Here is a 22,333-nt window from a genome sequence, read left to right on the forward strand (position 1 = left end):
ATAAGCCTACCACACTGTAGGTTTAGATACAGGGCCCAGCACACAGTAATCTTATACTGTATAAGATTACTGTCTGCTGGACCCTGTATCTAAGCCTACGTTGTGGTAGGCTTAGATACAGGGTCCCACAGACAGTATCACACATGGGCCCTGTATCTAAGTCTAACACATGTGTTACTAATCGTTTTTCTTTTGTGTTTTCTTACAGGTTCGGTCGTTGGACTACGTCGGATTCCAGGACTACTTCGATGACAGCTTTTTTTTTATTATCAATAATTTTATTATCAATAAAATGGTTAATGAGGGCTGTGGGTTTTTTTTTTTATTTCAATAAAATATTTTTTCTATGTCTTTGTGGTTTTTTTTAAACTATATTACTACCGCCTTAGTAATGGCCACCGGCTGATTGACAGCATCCATTGCTAAGGCGGGGCTTAGTGTTAGCCGGTGCAGAGGCCAACATTAACCCCCTTTATTGCCCCGGTACCCACCGCCACCAGGGGTGCTGGGAAGAGCCGGGTACGATCCAGTACCTGACCATCTGCAGTGATGGTCGGCCACTGGGGTGGCCGCAGGCTGGTATTATCAGGAGGGGAAAGGCCAAAAACAGTGGCCCTTCCTACCCTGGTGATGCTAGGCTGCTGCTGCTTTATTGTATCTGGCTGGTTATGAAAAATGGGGGGGACCCCACGTCATTTAAAAAAAAATAAACTAAAAAATAATTGGAAAGAACGATGTGGGGTCCCCCCCAATTTTCATAACCAGCCAGATACAACACAGCAGCAGCAGGCAGCGTTACAAGGGTGGGAAGGGCCACTGTTTTTGGCCTTCCCCAGCCTAATACTACCAGCCTGCGGCCACCCCGGTGCCTGCCCGTCACTACAGATGGTCGGGTACTGGTTCGTACCCGGCTCTTCCCAGTACTCCTGGTGGCGGTGGGTACCGGGGTAATAATGGGGGTTAGTGTAGCCTCTGCACCTGCTAACATTAAGCCCCGCCTTAGTAATGGAGGTTGTCAATCATCCAGCGGCCATTACTAAGGCGGTGATAATAAAGTTTAAAAAGATACAAGCACATAGAAAAAATATTTTATTGAAATAAAAAAACACAACCCTCATTAACCATTTTATTGAGAATAAAAAAAACGCCATCATTGAAGTCCTCGAATCCGAAGTCCAACAACCGAACCTGTAAAAAAACACAAACACACAAAAGTAATCAGTAACACATAAAGAAGCAAAATTATTATTCTTACCTATCCTGGGTCCAGCGCTGGAGCCGCAATGTCAGCGAGCTGGGCCCTGTATCTAATCCAATCATGTGTGATACTGTCTGCTGAGCTGTGTATCTAATCCAATCATGTGTGATACTGTCTGCTGGGCCCTGTATCTAATCGTATCTTGTGTGATACTGTCCGCTGGACCCTATATCTAATCCGATCATGTGTGATACTGTCTGCTGAGCCACTGTATCTAATCCTATCATGTGTGATACTGCCTTCTGAGCCACTGTATCTAATCCTATCATGTGTGGTACTGTCTGCTGAGCCACTGTATCTAATCCTATCATGTGTGGTACTGTCTGCTGAGCCACTGTATCTAATCCTATCATGTGTGATACTGTCTGCTGGGCCACTGTATCTAATCCTATCATGTGTGATACTGCCTTCTGAGCCACTGTATCTAATCCTATCATGTGTGATACTGTCTGCTGAGCCACTGTATCTAATTCTATCCATAGTTTATAGGGTCGTAGTGCTATAGATATGCTATGCTGTCTCATATACACACTTTTTTTTGGGCGGACACATATGTATTGGGGCTATTTCCCTGACATTTTAAGCCCTGACGGTATGTTCACACGGCAGCGTCTGTTACGGCTGAAATTTCAGCCGTAATGGCATGTGCAGGCGTCTTTCACTGAGTCCATTACGGACGTAATTGGAGCTGTTTTTCTATGGAGTCCATGGAAAACGGCTCCATTTACGTCTGAAGAAGTGACAGGCACTTCTTTGACGCGGGCGTCTTTTTTACGCGCCGCCTTTTGACAGCGGCGCGTAAAAAAAAATGACCGTCGGCACAGAACATCGTAAGACCCATTCAAATGAATGGGCAGATGTTTGCCAACGCTTTTGAGCCGCATTTTCGGACGTAATTCAATGCTAAGGCTCCGGCGTTGTGAATGGAAGTGTATGATGCTGACGAATCAGCATCATCCACTTCTCTTCGTTAACACCCAGCTTCTGGCAGTTCACAGACACACAGCGTGTCCTCGCTTATCCGACGCGATGAAGTTCCTGTGGGAGGAAGTGAGTGACGTCACAGCGTGATCTCGCGAGGACACGCTGTGTGTCTGTGCACTGCCAGAAGCTGGGTGGTAACGAAGAGAAGTGGATGAGCAAACACGAGTTTGCTTAAAAAACGTCTGAAAATCAAGAGCTGTTTTCCCTTGAATATCTCTGTATTTTCAGACTGTTTTTGCTAATTGTGTGAACATACCCTAAGGCCTTATTCACACGACACTGTCCCGCCGTTTTTCCCGGCCGGTTTGCATTAGTTTTGCATCCGTTCCGGGCCGGGCATATCTGGACAGTGACATCAGGGGCAACTCCTGAAGGGGAATCCCCATGTGGCCGGTGATTCCACTTCAGGAAAAGCCCCTGTCGTCTGTGTCCTTTTATGGACACTGAACGTTACTGGCTTCTTCTGGTGTGGAATCCCCGGTCACAGAGTGTGCGGGGATTCCGCTTCAGGAGTTTCCCCTGATGTCACTGCCCAGATATGGACAGAGACATGAAGCGCTCTGTCCAGGAGCGGAATCCCCGAACACACAGGGATTCTGCTCCTTCAGGGAGCTAAAGTGGGGCTACCACATAGCAGAGCAGGGACGAAGCTACAGCAGTAGCAGCCGCAGCAGCTGCTAGCGGCGCCATCAGCCATGGTAGGTGTCGCCGCAAGCAGCCGCTATGGCTGCTATAGCTGTAGCGATGCCTGAAGAAGCGCCAGGGCGGAAAGGAGACTGATTCGCCGGGCCAGGGCGATTTGGGAAGGGAGCCAGCGCAGCGCCTCCTTCCACCTGCTGTACACCCCAGCCCTGTCACACAGTACCCCATGCACATAGCAGAGCAGGGACGTCGCTACAGCAGTACCCCCACAGTGTTACCTCCAGCATAGAGCGCTTCTTCTGAATGAGATACACTCCTCCTCCTCACATGCACTGTGAGGAGGAGAGAGCGAGTGACGGTAGACACGGCCATCACTCGGGACACATTCCGGTGATGGCCGTGTAGACTTCTATGGGAGCCGGGCGGCCGGGTAAACGGCCGAAAATAGGGCATGTCCCATTTTTTGACAGCCGGTTTTCCCGGCCCGTCAAAAAATTGGTCGTGTGAATAGCCCTTTAGAGGTCTATTGTTCCTACTGCAGCCGGGTGACGGCTGATTTATGAACGGCCGTCACCCGGTCGGGAAACCCTGTCGTGTGAATAAGGGCTAATAGGCATGCAGCTTATTTAACCCCTTCCCTCCTCAGCCATTTTCTGGATTTTAACATTTGTTTTTTCCTCTCCACCTTCCAAAAGCTATAATTTTTTTTACTTGAGGGCTTGTTTTTTGCGGTACAAGTTGTAGTTTTTCATGGCACCATTTATTGTACCGCATAATGTACTGGGAAGCTGAAAAAATATTATTTGTGGGGTGAAATGCTGCACGTGCATGACGATCTGACAAACCCCATTCACATGAGTTAGGGCTTATTCAGACTAACGTGTTAATCGTCCATATGAAGGACGTTTTTTTAATGGCTGTCACACTGCTGCATGTATTTCTATGGGGCTATTCACACGGTTGTTGTTCTAACGGATCGTGTGAAGGGCCTGTAAAAAAATAGGACATGTCCTATTTTTGTGCATTTTCACGGATCCCTCAATAGACTCAAGTCTATGAGGGATGTGTGAAAACGGGTCCCGCACGGCTGCAAATCGGCCACAAAAAAACGGCCGTTCTTCACGTCTGATTTCACACACGTTGGTCTGAATATCGCCTTAGGCTTTATTCACACGAACGTGTCCATTTTGCACGCGCAAAAAACGCTGCATTTTGCCCGAGCAAAAGTTCAGTGTGGCGTCAGCATATGGTGCGCGGCTGCGTGATTTTCGCGCAGCCGGCATCATTATGATACTCTGTTTTGATGTTACAACACAGTAAAGAAGGGGGGGCTTTTATGTTTCCCTTCACTTCTTTACCTACTGTAGCGCGAATCACGCGCGTCACCCGGAAGTGCTTCCGTGTGCCGTGCACGATTTGCACGCACCCAATGACTTCAATGGGTGCGTGCTGCGCAAAACACGGGCAAGTATAGAACATGTCGTGAGTTTTACACAGCGCACATACGCAGCATGAAATTCACTGACAGTCTGAACGGCCCCATTCACTAACATAAGTCCGTGCGACGTAATAAGTATCACGGACATATAACACGTTCGTGTGAATAAGGCCTTATATTGTAATTTGTAGTGAATTTTCAGTGCGCAATCCGCACCAAAAACAGGAGGCAAGTAAGTGGCTTATTCAGACGTCCATGTTCGGTCTGTGATATAAGGACCGTGTATCGGCCATATTTCCCGGACCGACCACAGTTCAGGGAGCCGGGTTTCTAGCATCACAGTTATCTATGATCATAGTCCCTCCGTTCCCGTGGGAATTCTGTCCCCGGTCCCGTACTGAAAGCATCATTACAGTATGGGACAGTATTCCCGCAGAGAGGCAGGGACTCCCAGCAACACTGATAACTATGATGCTAGGAGTCCGACTCCATGAATTGTGGTCAGCCTGTGAGATACAGCCGATACACGCTCCGTATGTCACGGACCGAATGCGGCCGTCTGAATAAGGCCTTAGTCTAGTTACACAGTGCGGTGAAATCCCATTTTTTTGCCACAATTTTTGCAAAAACGTGACTTGACCACACTGTGAGAATATAGCCTAACAGCACTTTTCATGTTTTGTATCTTTTTTTTATGCAATTTTCGGAATTGCGGCACAAATCACGCGGTTTTGCCGCGATTTTTATATAATCGCGGCAAAACTGCGCCATTTTTGCCGCGATTACGAAAATCGCGGCAAAAAAACGCTAGGAAAACTAAAAAATACCAAAAAACTTTTTAACCAACTTTATACAATCTACAAATGGGGTCAGGGGGATGGGAAGCAGGATGAATAGGGGAACATACTCACCAGCCTGCAGGTCCGGTCGGCAGTGTAGAGGAGCTGGGGGGCGGGATCTCCATACGCAGCTTCAGCACATGCTGCATCTTCCCCGTCCAGTGAAGCTACAACAGGTATGCAGGGGGTGCCGCGAGTGTTGCTAGGGGAGTGTCGCTAGGGGGGAGGCGGGCCCCTTTTCTTCATCCATGTGGCCGGGCCCCTGACGGGAGTACCAGTAATACCCCCCTGATGGCGGCCCTCGTACCAAGAACGAAAGGAGCCATCTTCGTGCACAAGCAATGGGGAAGCAGCTAGGCCAACCCTATCCCCACAGAAATAATGCAAACATGCAACAGGACAGATACCAAGTTCCATGGTACCCTGAGCTGGCGACCGTCTGGCCTAACGTCAGCCGTTAGGGCACCCCAGTACACAAAGGGGTGCCCTAAGATCCAGACTAAACACGGTTAGTGGTCTAAAAGAAAGAGAAAACACACACATACCATCAGCACCAATTACACATACCAGAAGATGGATACACACACAGAACAAGACAAATTTGACTGACAGATCAGATCACAACATATAAGGGTCGAACATATGAATGAAAACGTGCAGACTCCCACCTACCGAGGCGCATGCAGGGCCGACTAGCTTTTCTGCTGCCTGAGGTAAAAATTGAAATGGCTCCCTCCAGATTTTGATTGACATCCCCCTGGCTGTTCTACATCACTACCAGCCTCCTCCTACATTTCCATAAACATAGGTCTCGCAGTATAGTTACCAGTGGGCTAAGGTTCCATTAATCTGGATAGCCACCTCCCAAGTATTTAATAGAAACTCCGCATTTATATTTATACACAAAGAAAGGAGTCATATAATATTGCCAATATTTCAAAAAGTTGAACAAATTGTATTAAATAACAACACTTATTAAAATAGAGAATTCTAATGGATAACTGTATATGGGCTACATACAGAGCCGTAAAACACAAAAGCAGCAACAAAATATAATGTACAGAGGGCTATTGCCCCATATCAGGAGTAGCTACATTTATGAAATGTCACCCGAAAAAATGCAGAACCACGCTCAGTACATAAAATTAGCACCAGAACCAAGCTCAGTACATAAATGCAGTACCAGAACCAAGCGCAGTACATAAATACAGCACTAGAACCAAGCTGTAATGACAGGGATGGGGAAACTGACAAGTGAGCCCTAATCTACCCGCCACTCAGTCCCTGCCTACTTGCAACGACCCGCCCTAGGCGACGGGGTACAACTGGGCGACGGTCCCTACACTCAGTAAGTGCACGACAGACAACCAGTCAAGGAAACACAGAACAAAGAGAAACGGGGCAGTTGCCCACGGCAACACCGTGAGCAACAAGAGTAGTGAACGAGCCGAGTCAAACCAGGAGAGAACGAGGTGCCAAACGCAGAGCAGGAGAGTAGTGAACAAGCCGAGTCAAACCAGGAGTGTACGAGGTGCCAAACGCAGAGCAGAAGAGTAGTCAGTAAGCCAGGGTCAATACGAAGCAGGGACAAGTAGTACAAGAAGCTGCAGCTGGGCCAGGAAACCAACAGAGAAGAATCACAAGCAAAGGAGGAACAGGAAAGGCAGGTATAAATAGACAGAGGGCGGGAGCTAGCTCCATCTGGCCAGGCTGTGATAGGCTCTCCCATTCCTAAGCCTGCCATCCTGAGTGGTGGAAGATGGAGTCAGTCTCACAGACATAGAAGCAGGTGCAGACTGATTACCTATGGGCGGGGATACAGAAGCTGTGCCTGGCAGATCCTTAACACAAGCTCAGTACATATATACAGTACTAGAACAAAGCTCAGTACATAAATACAGCGCCAGAACCAAGCTCAGTACATACAGTTAGGTCCAGAATTATTTGGAGAGTGACACAAGTTTTGGCATTTTAGCTGTTTACCAAAACATATTGAATATACAGTTATATAATCAATATGGGCTGAAAGTGCAGACTCAGCTTTCATTTGAAGGTATTCACTAATTTTTGAAGGGTTTAGGAATTACAGCTTTTTAATATGTAGCTGTAAAGGATCTGCCAGACCCTCTGCTTGTTATTGACCTTGGCTTTACTGACCACTCTTCTGCTCTGAGTTTTGTACCTCGCTCATCTCCTGGTTTGACTCGGCTCGTTCACCTCGCTTGTTGCTCACGGTGTTCCCGTGGGCAACTTCCCCATTTCCCCGGCTTCTTTGTACCCTTGTCTGTTTGTCTGTCGTGCACCTATTGAGTGTAGGGACCGTCGCCCAGTTGTACCCCGTCGCCTAGGGCGGGTCGTTGCAAGTAGGCAGGGACTGAGTGGCGGGTAGATTAGGGCTAACCTGTCTGTCTCCCTACCCCATCTTTACAGTAGCTGCATCTTTTTCAAGGGACCAAAGGTATTTAGACAATTATCTCAAAAGCTATTTAATGGGCTGCATTGGCTATTCCATCATTAATCCATCATCTATTAAGCGGGTAAAAGGTGCGGAGTTGATTCCAGGTGTGGCATTTGCATTTGGAAGCTGTTGCTGTGAACCCACAACATGACGTCAAAGGAGCTCTCAAAAAAAGTGAAACAGACCATCGTTAGGCTGAAAAAACATCAAGAAATCCATCAGAGAGATAGCACAAATGTTAGGAGTGGCTAAATCAACAGTTTGGTACAATCTTGAAAAAGAAGAGCGCACTGGTGATCTCGTGAACTCCAAAAGGCCTGGATGTCCAGGGAAGACAACAGTGGTGGATAATCGCAGAATTCTGTCCATGGTGAAGAAAAACACCTTCATAACATCTACCCAAGTGAAGAACACTCTCCTGTAAGTAGTTGTATCAGTATCTAAGTCTATCATAAAGAGAAGACTTCATGAGAGCAAATACAGAGGGTTTACCACAAGGTACAAACCATTAATCAGCCTCAAAAATTGAAAGGCCAGATTAGACTTTGCCAAACAACATCTAAAGAATCCTGCCCTGTTCTGGAACAGCATTCTTAGGACAGATGAAACTAATAGCAACCTGTACCAGAATGATAGAAGGAAGAAAGTATGGAGAAGGCTTGGAACGGCTCATGATCCAAAGCACACCACATCCTCTGTAAAACATGGTGGAGGCAGTGTGATGGTATGGCACTGGGTCACTATTGTTTATTGATGATGTGACTGAAGACAGAAGCAGTCGGATGAATTCTGAAGTGTTCAGGGATATACTTTCTGCTCAGATTTAACCAAATGCAGCAAGGTTGATTGGATGTCGCTGCACAGTACAGATGGACAAATGACCCAAAACATACTGAGAAAGCAACCCAGGTGTTGTCTAAGGAAAAGAAGTGGAATATTCTGCAATGTCCAAGTAAATTACTAGATCTCAACCCGATCTCACCCCGATCGAGCATGCATTTCACTTGCTTAGACAAAACTTAAGGCAGAAAGACCCACAAACAAGCAACAACTGAACACAGCTGCAGTAAAGGCCGGGCAAAGCATCACAAAGGAGGAAACGCAGCTTTTGGTGATGTCCATGGGTTCCAAACTTCAGGCAGTCATTGCCTGCAAAGGATTCTCTACAAAGTATTAAAAAAAACCATTTTATTTATGGTAATGTTAATTAGTCCAATTACTTTTGAGCCCCTGAAATGTGTAGAAAAATGGTTGCAATTCCTAAACGTTTCACAGGATATTTTTGTTCAACCCCTTGAATTCAACCTGAAAGTCTAAACTTCAACAGCATCTCAGTTGTTTCATTCCAAATCCAATGTGGTGGCATGCAGAGCCCAAATAATGAAGATTGTGTCACTGTCCAAATAATTCTGTACCTAAATGTATATACAGTACTAGAACTAAGCTCAGTACATAAATACAACACTAGCAACCCCTGCCGTATATATTTTTGTCTTGCGTAAAACCACAGCTTCCGGCATGGCCCGAACCATGGTAAGGATATGCTGTGAGTTGCTGTTTCACAAAAAAAAAATCATACCACACATCATCTTGCTGCAGATCATACAGTGACCACATACCACCACCTACCACCATACACCGTACCTCTAATTATAATAGAGCCATACACTGTGTCCCTGATTATAATAGCACCATACACTGTGTCCCACACACACAGTGTTCCCTATAGATAGTGCCCCCATAGATCTCCCTGTAGATAGTGCCCTACATAGATCCCCCTGTAGATAGTTCCCCCTGTAGATAGCACCTTACATATAGCCCCCCTGTAAATAGTGCCCTACATATAGCCTCCCTGTAGATAGTGCCCCACATGTAGCCCCCCTGTAGATAGTGCCCTACATATAGCCCACTGTAGATAGCACCTTACATATAGCCCCCCTGTAAATAGCGCCCCACATATAGCCCCTCTGTAGATAGTGCCCCACATGTAGCCCCCTCTGTAGATAGTGCCCCACATATAGCATCCCCTGTATATAGTGCCCCACATATAGCCCCCCTGTAGATAGTGCTCTACATATAGCTCCTCCCTGTAGACAGTGCCCTTGTAGATAATGTCACTCACACTTTTAAGTGAAAAAAACTTTATATCCTCACCTTGATCCCGTTCCCACGACATCCTGTGTCAATGCAGGCCTGTCTGCAGGGGCTGAACAATGCTGAAAGGCTCTGATTGGCAGGGCAGAATGACTTGCCCCGCCAATCAGTGCCTTACAACGATGCAAGCATCACATCGCTTGCATCATTGTAAGGCGCTGAATAATCGGGCACAGAACTGTGCCCGGTCTTTCAGCGCTTACGCATGTAATTGTATCTGCGTCCTATAGACACAGGTACAATTAGTGCACAAGGGGGTGGCAGGAGGCTGCCGCCTGAGGCGAGAAGCTCATCTCGCCTCTTTGATGGTGTGGCCCTGGGTGCATGCCCTCCTCATTCTGTCCCCATCAGTCCACCACCATCGCAGCCCCAATGCGAAAAGAGTGTGATGATAGGGAACAACAGAACACAACAACAAACAGCGTTTTAAAACGAAACAGAATTGGTACCGAAAACTAAAGGGGCCATCTATGTGGACAAGCAGTGGGGAACCCTACCCCCACAGAAATCCCGCAAACATGCAACAGGACAGACCCCAGGTCGCAAACAAAACAACCCTCTTGCTTTTCCGGACTGATCAGTCTTGGAACGCTGAAGTACAAATTCCACCCTATCAGAATACAAGTTCACGTCCTCCTGTAGCAGTCCTCCAGGACGACCCGAAGTGGTGGAAACCAGTTTCCCCACCCGCAGAGCTCGAAAGATTGCCAAGGAAAACGCCAAACTAAACAGCCGGCTTTTATAAATAGAACGACAGACCGCTCCCACCGCAGAACCCAGTGGACATAATAACTTAAAAGACGCCGGACGCCTGCTATCACAAACCACGACTCTCCTGCGCAAACCACGTAAATCTTGGCCCACCAGGAAATGCTTTGTAATGTCCCTCAAACCCCAAAGCTTGAAACCGAAGGCAACGGCCGCCACAAAGCGATTCACCTTGGCAACTGTGCAATTTGACAAGTAAGCCTCCCCAACCAAAACAACAATTCTACCTACATGTCCTCATCTGATTCAAAATCGCCCAGCGATCTCACCCTATCCTCCCATTGACACTATCCTAAAGAATACGACAACTAGTTGAGCAGGCCAAGGATCTTTTAATCAAAACTCCCTCTGCCTGGATACCAGTTCGCATCTGACACCAGCAGTCGAAATAGCAGAGACAGAAATAGCAATACAGTTGTCCACACCTGGAACATACACGCCACCACCCACGCATTTATTTCGAGACACACCAGCACCAGGTGATGCAGCTAGCGCACCACCGGCGGAGACAACGCCAATATGTTGTTGATAGCCATCACTACTCCCAACTTATTGCAGTGAAAACGCACCTTTTTGTCCCTGAGCCTGTTTCCCCAAATGGTAACCGCTCGAGCAGGGCCAAATTCTGAATCAGGCTCGTTTCCACCCAGGAAGTTGGCCCGAAATCCAAATACCACTGACCCTGACAAAAAGCGCCGAAACCCACCGACCCCGACGCGTCTGTAAACAACTCCAAATCAAAACTATAAAACACTCTGGAAATCCAGAGGGATCATCCGTTATAGCGGCCCAGAAAGCTATGCCAAACCCGCAAATCAGCCTGCTGGTCTGCCCTTAGGTGCATGAAATGATGAGGATTGCGCACACTTGCCGTCGCTGACGTCAAGCGCCGTAAAAATACCCTACCCATCGGCATTATGTGGCAAGTGAAGTTAAGCTTTCCTAAGAGCAACTGTAGTTCCCAAAGCCTAATCTTTCTAAGGTGACATGCCCACCCTACCTCTATACAAAGAGAAATTAGCTTGTGTTTGGGAAGCCAGCATTCCATTGCCACCGTGTCGATGCAAATTCCCAAAAAACAAATAGACGTGGCAGAACCTCCTGTCTTATGAGGAACGAGTGGAATGCCGAAATCACGAGAAACTCACTGGAGAGTGTACAACGGATTACCGCAAGCGTGGGAACTAGCAGGACCGACACATAGAAAGTCATCCAGATAATGTATAATTTTCCTAGCCACCCTTTCGAGAATGGAACTAAATGCTTCAAAGTAGGCACAGGAGATGGAGCACCCCATGGGAAGACAACGATCGACATAAAAATACCCCTCCCAAGAACACCCCAACAGTCGCTGTCTATCCGGATGAACCGTCAGAAGGTGAAAAACAGCTTAGATTTTCGATGGTCTTCGCCATCAAAGCCCCTTTCCCTTCCCCTTTCCCGTACCGCTGAACCGAGTTAACCGCCATGTTGAACGAGGTATAAACATGAGCACAAGTCGGAGTCAATCCCGTCATTAATCGAGGCCCCTTTTTGAAATGAGAGGTGATGTATTAGGCGAAACGTATTTATATACCGGTTCAGTACCACCCCCAGCAGCGACACAATCAGGCCTTAAACCAGTATACCGGAGAAAGGGCCCGCCATCCTACCCAACAACACCTCTTTATGGAGTTTTTCCGAAACCACATCGGAATGCTGATAAGCAGACTTCAAGTTGCGCTGTGTAAAATGGACCTCATGGGAAGGGTGGGGGTAACAAAACCAACTTGAAAACCCTCGGATATCAAACCACCCGCTGATGTATTGGGATACCTATTACGAAAGGGGGCCATCTTTTACAGCCGCACCAGCATTGCCCCCATGATCAGCTGAACTCGAGGCGCCCCCGCCCACTTTCCCTTCCTGAGGCATTTTGGGGCCCCATAGGAAGCTCCATTGCAGTGCAAACAGATATGATTGAACTTGCAGATATCCCCGAATTTGCACTGCCCTTCATTAAACTGCCAGCAGAGGCTGAGTTTTGACCCCGAACCATGCCCTGACTGGCTAGATTGCCCTGCTCTCCCTCCCTCCCGCTCCCGGGAAAGGACTGACCTGCCTTCACCGGAGCTGTAACTTTCAGCCAAAGCGCAATATCCCTGTGGTCCCATTTTATACTGGGCCTAACTGCCTTCCGTTGACGAAAACTGTTCGTCGTAGCGGAGCAACACCTGGCTCCCATAAGGCCGATGCGTCTCGCCAATCGCGTCTAAATAACAAAAAAGAGCCGAACAGCTCTCCGGTGCCTTTCCTTCTATGACACTAGCCAGGATCGCAAATGCCTGCATCCAGTTCACTAAAGCGTCCGGGGATCCAACGGCCACGTGCGAAGGCGGAGAACCACTTAAACGCCCAACAATAAAGATAGCTGGAAAAGGTAAAGAAGGTGATAAACACTCACCAGGCTGCACAGAAGCTGTGATCCCGCCAGCCAGAACAGCTTGTTCACGCTGCAATGTCGTCACTCCACCCCCTGTAGTAGCACCTGGATCTCCTTGTGGCCGCTCACATTGACAGTGTCGGCATGGTGTACTTCTATCCTGAAAGGACTTGGAAGGGAAAATGGCACCTGGACTGTCGATATCAGAACCGATCACATCTGGAAAGAAGGAGCCAACTCCTCGCTGCTCGCCACCTGAAGTCGCCACCACTGATCGCATCCTCCATACACTCACCGGAGGGGTACATTCCTCGGCAGGTACCTTCTCTTCATGTCCACCAGCCAGCCCTCTGGCCAGCACATTGCCAGGAAGGGCCGCCGTATGTCGTTGTGAACTCCCCGATGGGGAGGCGTGGCTGAAAGCACAGGCCGAGCCACCGTTGAGGCCGCCGGGCACCGCCACGGCCTAGAATTCCTCTCATGCCTGGGCCTCCGGGAAGATGTAACCCCCCAGACGCAGGCCTGAAGGATCCCCGGAGGGGCTCTTTATGCGGTGCCGTGCCGCAGGTGATACAGCCGGAGCAACCGCCGATCCGTCGTCCGGCAACCTGACAACGCTCGCGGCGGGTTTGTGGGATGACTGAGCAGTGCCGACACCTGTGATCCCAGGCAGTTTGGTCCATTCTGGGCAGCAGCACGGAGCTGCTCTAACAGCACGTCCACAGACGCCATAACACTTCCTGCTGTGATCTCTGTCTGGAGGGGAAAAACAGCAGGAATGGGCTTATGAATAGGCTATAGCCCCTTCCAACCAAGCGAACCCTCCCTCCTAGCTCCGTCATGTAGGTCTCCCCTTATTGCCTGTCAGGCAGCAATACGGGCTCTTCTATAGTAACAGGGGCCTATGTAGTTTATTACATAGGCCCCAGTTATTACAATAACTGTGGACAGACATGCTGTGGGGGGCCTATTGCTTCAGGGCATGGTCATAACTATGACCACTGCGACTTCATCTCGCCTCATGGACTGTGCGGCCCTGCGCTTCTCTCTCCATTGAAGTTTATGGGAGCTGTAAAATGCTTGACTGTTTCCTTGTTACCCCGATAGATGGGGTTCCCAAAAGTGGAACCGCCACCTATTAGACATTTGTGGCATATAATATCAATATGCCATAAATGTCTAAGATAATGATATCCCTTTACGTTTTATTACGGTCCTTGGGAGTGGTGCAATATAACAATGTATTCCAGAAAAGGTTGCGTATCTCTCCTCTAGAGTTCATGTTTGCTTATATGTTGCATGTCAATACAAGTATTTCCTTCCTTGACACTATTTTGTCTCTCTCTACACTTGCTCTTATAATAGTGTATGGCATTTTAGCACAGTGTAATTGTGAATTATGCATTTTTACCCTTTAAAATAAGCAATTCCCAGGGCTGAGAGGAAGTCCCAGAACAACTAGCAGATGCAGGTCACTGAACGTCCCATGCACGTTTCCCAGTGATCAGCCAAAGTATTTTAAAGCTTCAGTTCACAAAACTATGTTGTGTGGATCATCCACAAAATGTTTAATGGCTTATTTTCGAATACATTTCACTGAATAGTTTATGCAAAATGTGATCCCCGAGTATTAATATGTAATACATTCAAGAACACTTAGGCCCTGTTCACACAGAGTTTTTTGACACGTTTTTGATGTGGAAACCGCGTCGGAAAATGCGCCAAAAAACGGCCGAAAACGCCTCCCATTGATTTCAATGGGAGGCGGAGGCATTTTTTTCCTGCGAGCAGTAAAACCGGCTCACAGGAGAAAGAAGCGACATGCCCTATCTTCGGGCGTTTACGTCTCTGACCTCCCATTAACATCAATGGGATGTAGAGATAGCGTTTTTTGCTGCGTTTCTGCCTACGGCGCCCAATGGCCGCAGGCGAAAAAGGCAGTGAAATACGTGGCAAACGACGTGCAGCAGATCAAAATCTGACTCAAAATTTCAGACAGAATTTTGAGGCAGAATTTTCTGCGTGCAAAAAAAACTCTGTGTTAACATCAGCGTTACCCTTCCGTTCATGGGTTCCGTCAGACCTTTCCATCGGAGGAACCCATGAACGAAAAGACAAACGGAAACCATAGCTTCCGTTTGCATAACCATTGATTGCAATGGTAATGCTTCTGTTGCAAATGGTTTCCGTCTGTCTCTGTTCTGTAAGGTTTCAGTTTTTTTGGCAGAAACAATAAGGCAGTTGACTACACTATTGTCTCTGGAAACAAAAATGGAAACCTTACAGAATGGAGACAAACGGAAACCATTTGAAACAGAAGCATTACCATTGGAATCAATGGTAATGCAAATGGCAGCAATGGTTTCCGTTTGTCTTTCCGTTCATGGGTTCCTCCGACGGAAAGGTCTAGCGGAACCCATTAACGGAAGGGTGACGCTGATGTGAACAGGCCCTTATAGTACAGTAAACTGAGATGTGGCCCTGCCAGATTGCATGGTTGGCATGCCCTGAATGTGGGGACTGGCGTAACAAGGTGTTAAAAAAAACTACAAAAACTGTTAAAAGAACAGAAAAACAAAAATGTCTAAATTATATACTTACCTTTGGTATTTTTTACAATGCCGCCAGCCTCTGTGTGTTCCCTTGGCCTCCATGACGCTTCATCCATATGACATCACGTGGCCACACATCTTCTAATGACTGTAGGCTGCAGTGATGTTTTTGTCTGTAGGGATAGTTATAGGAACACTAGTTATAGGAACCACAATGGCAATTATTAGTAGTTTTCATTTGTGAGAAATAGAGAGCGAAGAAACAAATATCAAGACAACGTTTGACAGACAGTCAACTCCAGGACTGCTCCAGAGTTATCATAGCGTCACTGTACTTATCACGTACTGTACATTAGCAGCATAGCACCAGGAACTGCATGGCATCACTGGTATCATCATATTGTTATTAGTAACAAGGGTATCATAGTATCTCTGCTGATTTTGCATGCATTTTTAAGCCAAAACCAAAATTGAATTCAGGAAAGGAAACAGAAAAGGCCTTCATTTACATCTTTCTTCTCTTCGGTTCCCTATCTGGTTTTGGTTTAAAAAGATACATGCAAAATAAAGGCCTTCATTTACATCTTTCTTCTCTTCGGTTCCCTATCTGGTTTTGGTTTAAAAAGATACATGCAAAATCTGCAGAAAATCTGCACTGTGTGAACAAGCCCTTAAGGGAAGAGGATTTCCACCCAAAGAAATAAACTGGCCATATATTGTTAGTATTTTGATAAATATGTTTTATTTATTTACAGAGATATTGGCATGTAACCTTCACTACATTTGACACAAATACTCCCCATGCCACACTCACAGGGGCTCAGGAAGCTGAGATATAAGGTGTTGTATGGTGCTGTCCTCACACTATAGAGTTCATTTAACTGTCCCGATGCCATCCTGCGACAGTGGAAAATAGATGATCACTTGTGAGTTTCTATTCTTATCTAAGAAAATAATGAAGTGCATAATTGTGACCCTGGAGAGCAACTGCATGATTAAAGAAAGTCACCAGGCGCCATCTTTTTTCCTCCACGTCAAAAGGCAGACATTGGAACATGCATATATTTTTACTTCTAACCAAGATTTTGGTTAGTTCTAGCACAGCAACCCCACTCCAAGCTACCTAGGTTTGTGTGGAATAACAGGTTAATAAAACAGCAAAAAATTTAACCTTCTGTACACTCAGCATGGCATTAAGCAAATAAAGATAAAAGTAGACTGAACACCCTAATAGAAGAACTGGATAAGTGTGGCTTCCTGTAAAATCACATCAGGAAATCCCTCAAATCTGGCCCTTATCCTCCATACACAGCCCAGTTAATCTAAGTATACATAGAGTCCTGATTTATATATACAGAGACTGAGAGAGATTATATACAGATGAAAATCAAAGCAGTGCATTCATGAGGTAGTACATCACTCCGAGCATATAGTGCATGAAAGGGAAATTCTGCTCAAACCGCAGTTCTGGGAATCCTACTGACCTTCACACTACATATAGAAACCCTTTCTCCATTCCTAAATCAACATAGTAAATATTTAACTGTCTAAATTTCAGGTGGACTGAATGGCTAGATGAACCAACCAACAGTGCCCACAATCCTACAGCTGAGGGCCAACTGGAACCCTCCTGTTTCATGTACTGTAGCTGGTGGGACTAAGGCGATCCCGATCTGGAGCTATTTGAGGAGTGCATTACTTTCCCCCTGCTCCAAACAATTGGTTGCTTTCAGATTTAGACCTCATTCAGACGGCAGAATTTAGGTCAGTATCTTGCATCAATATATGGAAGCCAAGATGTGCACTCAATCTTGGTTTTGTTTCACAAATACTGAACCAAAATACTGCCAAACTACTGCTATCTGAATGAGGCCTCTAAGCGGCCCTCCGGTCCCGGGACAACATTTTAAATATGATGGTGTATTTAGAGTAATAATATCTGATGGCCTCCAGTTGTGCCCCTTCGCTGTGGATCCACCGTTTTATGGACCCCTCTGTGCTGTCCCAAAATGGCTGCAGCGCTTCGTAATCTACGAGTCTGAGACATTCCCACTGTTCTCAGGTTGGCCAGAGCTTCTCACATGAGCAGTTCTGTCCAATCCATGAACAGAGGGAGTGCCTGAGAAGCGCTGTTGCCTTTTTGAGACAATACAGAGGGGACTCTAGGATGGCAGATCCATGGCAGAGGGGCACAACTGGAGGGCACCAGGTATTATTACTCCATATACACCATCATATTTAAAGAGGCTCTGTCACCAGATTTTGCAACCCCTATCTGCTATTGCAGCAGATCGGCGCTGCAATGTAGATTACAGTAACGTTTTTATTTTTAAAAAACGAGCATTTTTGGCCAAGTTATGACCATTTTTGTATTTATGCAAATGAGGCTTGCAAAAGTACAACTGGGCGTGTTGAAGAGTAAAAGTCCAACTGGGCGTGTATTATGTGCGTATATCGGGGCGTTTTTACTTCTTTTACTAGCTGGGCGTTCTGATGAGAAGTATCATCCACTTCTCTTCAGAACGCCCAGCTTCTGGCAGATCACGCTGTGACGTCACTTCCCCAGGTCCTGCATCGTGTCAGACGAGCGAGGACACATCGGCACCAGAGGCTACAGTTGATTCTGCAGCAGCATCGGCGTTTGCAGGTAAGTAGCTACATCGACTTACCTGCAAACGCCGATGCTGCTGCAGAATCATCTGTAGCCTCTGGTGCCGATGTGTCCTCGCTCGTCCGACACGATGCAGGACCTGTGAGTGACGTCACAGCGTGATCTCTAGAGAACACGCTGTCTGCACTGCCAGAAGCTGGGCGTTCTGAAGAGAAGTGGATGATACTTCTCGTCAGAACGCCCAGCTAGTAAAAGAAGTAAAAACGCCCCGATGTACGCACATAATACACACCCAGTTGTACTTTTACTTTTCAACACGCCCAGTTGTACTTTTGCAAGCCTCATTTGCATAAATACAAAAATGGTCATAACTTGGCCAAAAATGCTCGTTTTTTAAAAATAAAAACGTTACTGTAATCTACATTGCAGCGCCTATCTGCTGCAATAGCAGATATGGGTTGCAAAATCTGGTGACAGAGCCTCTTTAAAATGTCCTTGGCGCTTGTTACCGGGCACAAAATCTGTGTAAATGAGCCTTTAGTCTTGTCACTAGTACTGCTACAGGGGTTAAAGTTGGTCTCAGGCGGCCCTAATATTATGTATACTTAATCACAGGAAGCGATTACCAGTTGGCATGTAATAGTGTAGGTATGTCACCCTATAAATGAATCTGGGCTTGATATAGGTCCATGATGCAATTCGGCAAACTGTAGAATTGAAACATCTGGGTAGGTCTTCTACCTGGGCTAGCAGATATTGCCAAACCTTCACATCTGTATAAAGGATCGATACCAATTATCTTTTAGAATGGAGGTTAATTTATTAGCCACTTGAACAATTTCCTGTGACTATCATATTGTGTGGATTAGAATTCCATCTGGATTTGCTCATGCACTTGGCCAAGCCGTGTGCACAAAGCCTATACGGCAGTGCATGGAGGCTGTACAGTTCACTAGTGTGAAGCCGCATGGCCTCTGTGCACTGCCGTACAGACTCCGTTGGGTGCCCTATCTATGGAAGCAATGTTTCTAGGGGAGAATACCGCCTTACATACAGATGGATCACAATTTTTTTCTTTCGGATGTGTACGTAATCAAACAGAAAAAACTTCCGTATGTCCCTGTACAGTAAGGTGAGGTACAACAAAGCCCTATACACTTGCATGGCCATGTGCATGAGCCCTTAAAAATGGATTTCCATGATTGTAGATTCATGTTGTTAGTATATATGTTAGGGATCTGCCAGGTACTTCATCTAGGTATACTCCTGGGATTAATCAATCCACACCTGAGGCCAGACCTGTTCGACTGACACCATCTCCCACCAACCAGGGTGGCAGGCTCAGGAGTGGGAGAGCCTATCGCGGCCTGGTCTGTCGGAGTTAGCTCCGCCCCCTGTCCTTTATTACCTGCCCTGTTCTCTCCCTCAGTGCTTGTAATTCTTTTGGATTCCTGGCCCCACTGCTGCTTGCTCCAGCCTGCTTCTGCCGTGCTTCTGCCTTGCTGCAGTTCTGCTTGACCTTCTTTGCTTTGCCCCTGGCTTGCTTCTGTCTCCTTGCCCGCTTGGGTGTACTCACTTCGTCCTGGTCCTGACTGTCCGTTCGCCGCTCCGTTTCCTCGTGGCGTTCCGTGGCTACTGCCCCTTCCCTTGCATGTTCCCTGTTTGTTTTCCTGTGCACTTAGACAGCGTAGGGACCGCCGCCCAGTTGTACCTCGTCGCCTAGGGCGAGTCGTTGCAAGTAGGCAGGGACAGGGCGGTGGGTAGATTAGGGCTCACTTTCCCTTCACCTCCTTCCTGCCATTACATAATTACAAGCCCTTACCTAGTCTACCATTTCTCCTACGCTGACGCTATCATGGACCCCCTTGAGACCCTGGCCCAGCAGATGCAGGGCCTCTCCCTACAGGTCCAGGCCCTGGCCCAAAGGGTCAATCAGGGTGACGCTGCTTTAGTAGTACCCCTCACCTCACCTCTAGAACCCGACCTCAAATTACCTGACCGGTTCTCAGGGGACCGTAAGACGTTTCTCTCCTTCCGGGAGAGTTGCAGACTGTATTTCCGCCTAAAGCCCCACTCCTCAGGTTCCGAGAACCAGCGGGTGGGTATCATCATATCCCGACTCCAGGAAGGGCCCCAAGAGTGGGCCTTCTCCTTGGCTCCTGACGCCCCTGAACTTTCCTCTGTTGATAGTTTTTTCTCTGCCCTCGGACTCATTTACGACGAGACTGACAGGACTGCCTTAGCCGAGAGTCAGCTGGTGACCTTACGTCAGGGTAGGAGACCGGTTGAGGAATACTGTTCTGATTTTAGGAAGTGGTGCGTAGCTTCTCAGTGGAACGATCCGGCCCTAAGGTGCCAGTTTAGGTTAGGATTATCTGACGCCCTGAAGGATCTGCTGGTTAGCTACCCCTCGTCTGACTCCCTTGACCAGGTTATGGCCCTAGCAGTACGACTTGACCGACGTCTCAGGGAACGTCAGCTAGAACGCTTCAGTGTGCTCTACTCTGACTTTTCTGCGATCCCCCCCGAGGTCCCGTCTCCTCGCCCCTTCACGGAGGACTCCGAGGTACCTATGCAACTCGGGGCCTCCATGTCCCCTCGACAACGTAGGGAGTTTCGCAGAATGAATGGTCTCTGCTTCTACTGTGGGGACGACAAGCATCTACTGAACACCTGTCCCAGGCGCAAGAATAAGAAGCCGGAAAACTTCCGCGCCTAAGTGATCATCGGGGAGGTCACTTGGGCGCACAGGTATTTCCCGTTAATGTGAAACGCAATAAAATTTTGCTTCCCTTTCAGGTCTCGTTTGCTGGCCGGGCTGCCATGGGCAGTGCTTTCGTGGATTCAGGGTCATCTGCTAATATCATGTCTGCGGAATTTGCTATGTCTCTAAAGATGCCTTGTATTGATTTACCTTATCCTATCCCTGTAGTAGGAATCGACTCAACTCCCCTTGCTAATGGTTATTTTACTCAGCATACTCCTGTTTTTGAACTCCTTGTTGGCTCCATGCATTTGGAGCAGTGCTCTGTACTGGTGATGCAGGGATTATCGTCTGATCTGGTTTTAGGCCTTCCCTGGTTGCAGTTGCATAATCCCACGTTTGATTGGAATACTGGGGATCTCACCAAATGGGGTAATGAATGTCTTATGTCATGTCTTTCTGTTAACTCTATTTCTCCCCGGGAGGAGGTAAACACGCTTACTGAGTTTGTTCAGGACTTCGCCGATGTGTTTTCTAAGGAGGCCTCCGAGGTGTTGCCCTCCCATAGAGATTACGATTGCGCTATCGATTTGGTGCCTGGTGCCAAGCTTCCTAAGGGGAGGATATTTAATCTTTCATGTCCTGAACGTAAAGCTATGAGGGAATATATCCAAGAATGCCTGGCCAAGGGTTTCATTCGCCCCTCGACTTCTCCTGTAGGTGCTGGCTTCTTCTTCGTGGGGAAGAAGGATGGTGGTCTTAGGCCGTGCATTGATTATCGTAACCTGAATAAGGTCACCGTAAGGAACCAGTACCCACTTCCTTTGATTCCGGATCTTTTTAATCAGGTTCAGGGAGCCCAATGGTTTTCTAAGTTCGATCTACGGGGGGCATATAACCTTATCCGCATCAAAGAGGGGGATGAGTGGAAAACTGCGTTCAACACACCCGAGGGTCATTTCGAATACCTGGTCATGCCCTTTGGGTTGTGTAATGCCCCTGCTGTCTTCCAGAATTTTATTAATGAAATCCTGAGAGAGTACCTGGGTAATTTTCTTGTTGTGTACCTTGATGACATACTGGTGTTTTCCAAGGACTGGTCCTCCCACGTGGAGCATGTCAGGAAGGTCCTCCAGGTCCTTCGGGAGAATAATCTGTTTGCTAAGACTGAAAAATGTGTCTTTGGGGTACAGGAGATACCATTTTTAGGGCAAATCCTCACTCCTCATGAATTCCGCATGGACCCTGCCAAGGTTCAGGCTGTGGCGGAATGGGTCCAACCTGCCTCCCTTAAGGCGTTACAGTGTTTTTTAGGGTTCGCCAACTATTACAGGAGATTTATTGCCAACTTCTCGGTCGTCGCTAAGCCTCTTACGGACCTTACCCGCAAGGGTGCTGATGTCTTCCATTGGCCCCCTGAGGCCGTCCAGGCCTTTGAGACCCTCAAGAAGTGCTTTATCTCGGCCCCCGTGCTGATTCAGCCCAACCAAGAGGAGCCATTTA

Source organism: Rhinoderma darwinii, chromosome 3 (genome assembly GCF_050947455.1).
Source record: "Rhinoderma darwinii isolate aRhiDar2 chromosome 3, aRhiDar2.hap1, whole genome shotgun sequence".
Taxonomy (NCBI): domain Eukaryota; kingdom Metazoa; phylum Chordata; class Amphibia; order Anura; family Rhinodermatidae; genus Rhinoderma; species Rhinoderma darwinii.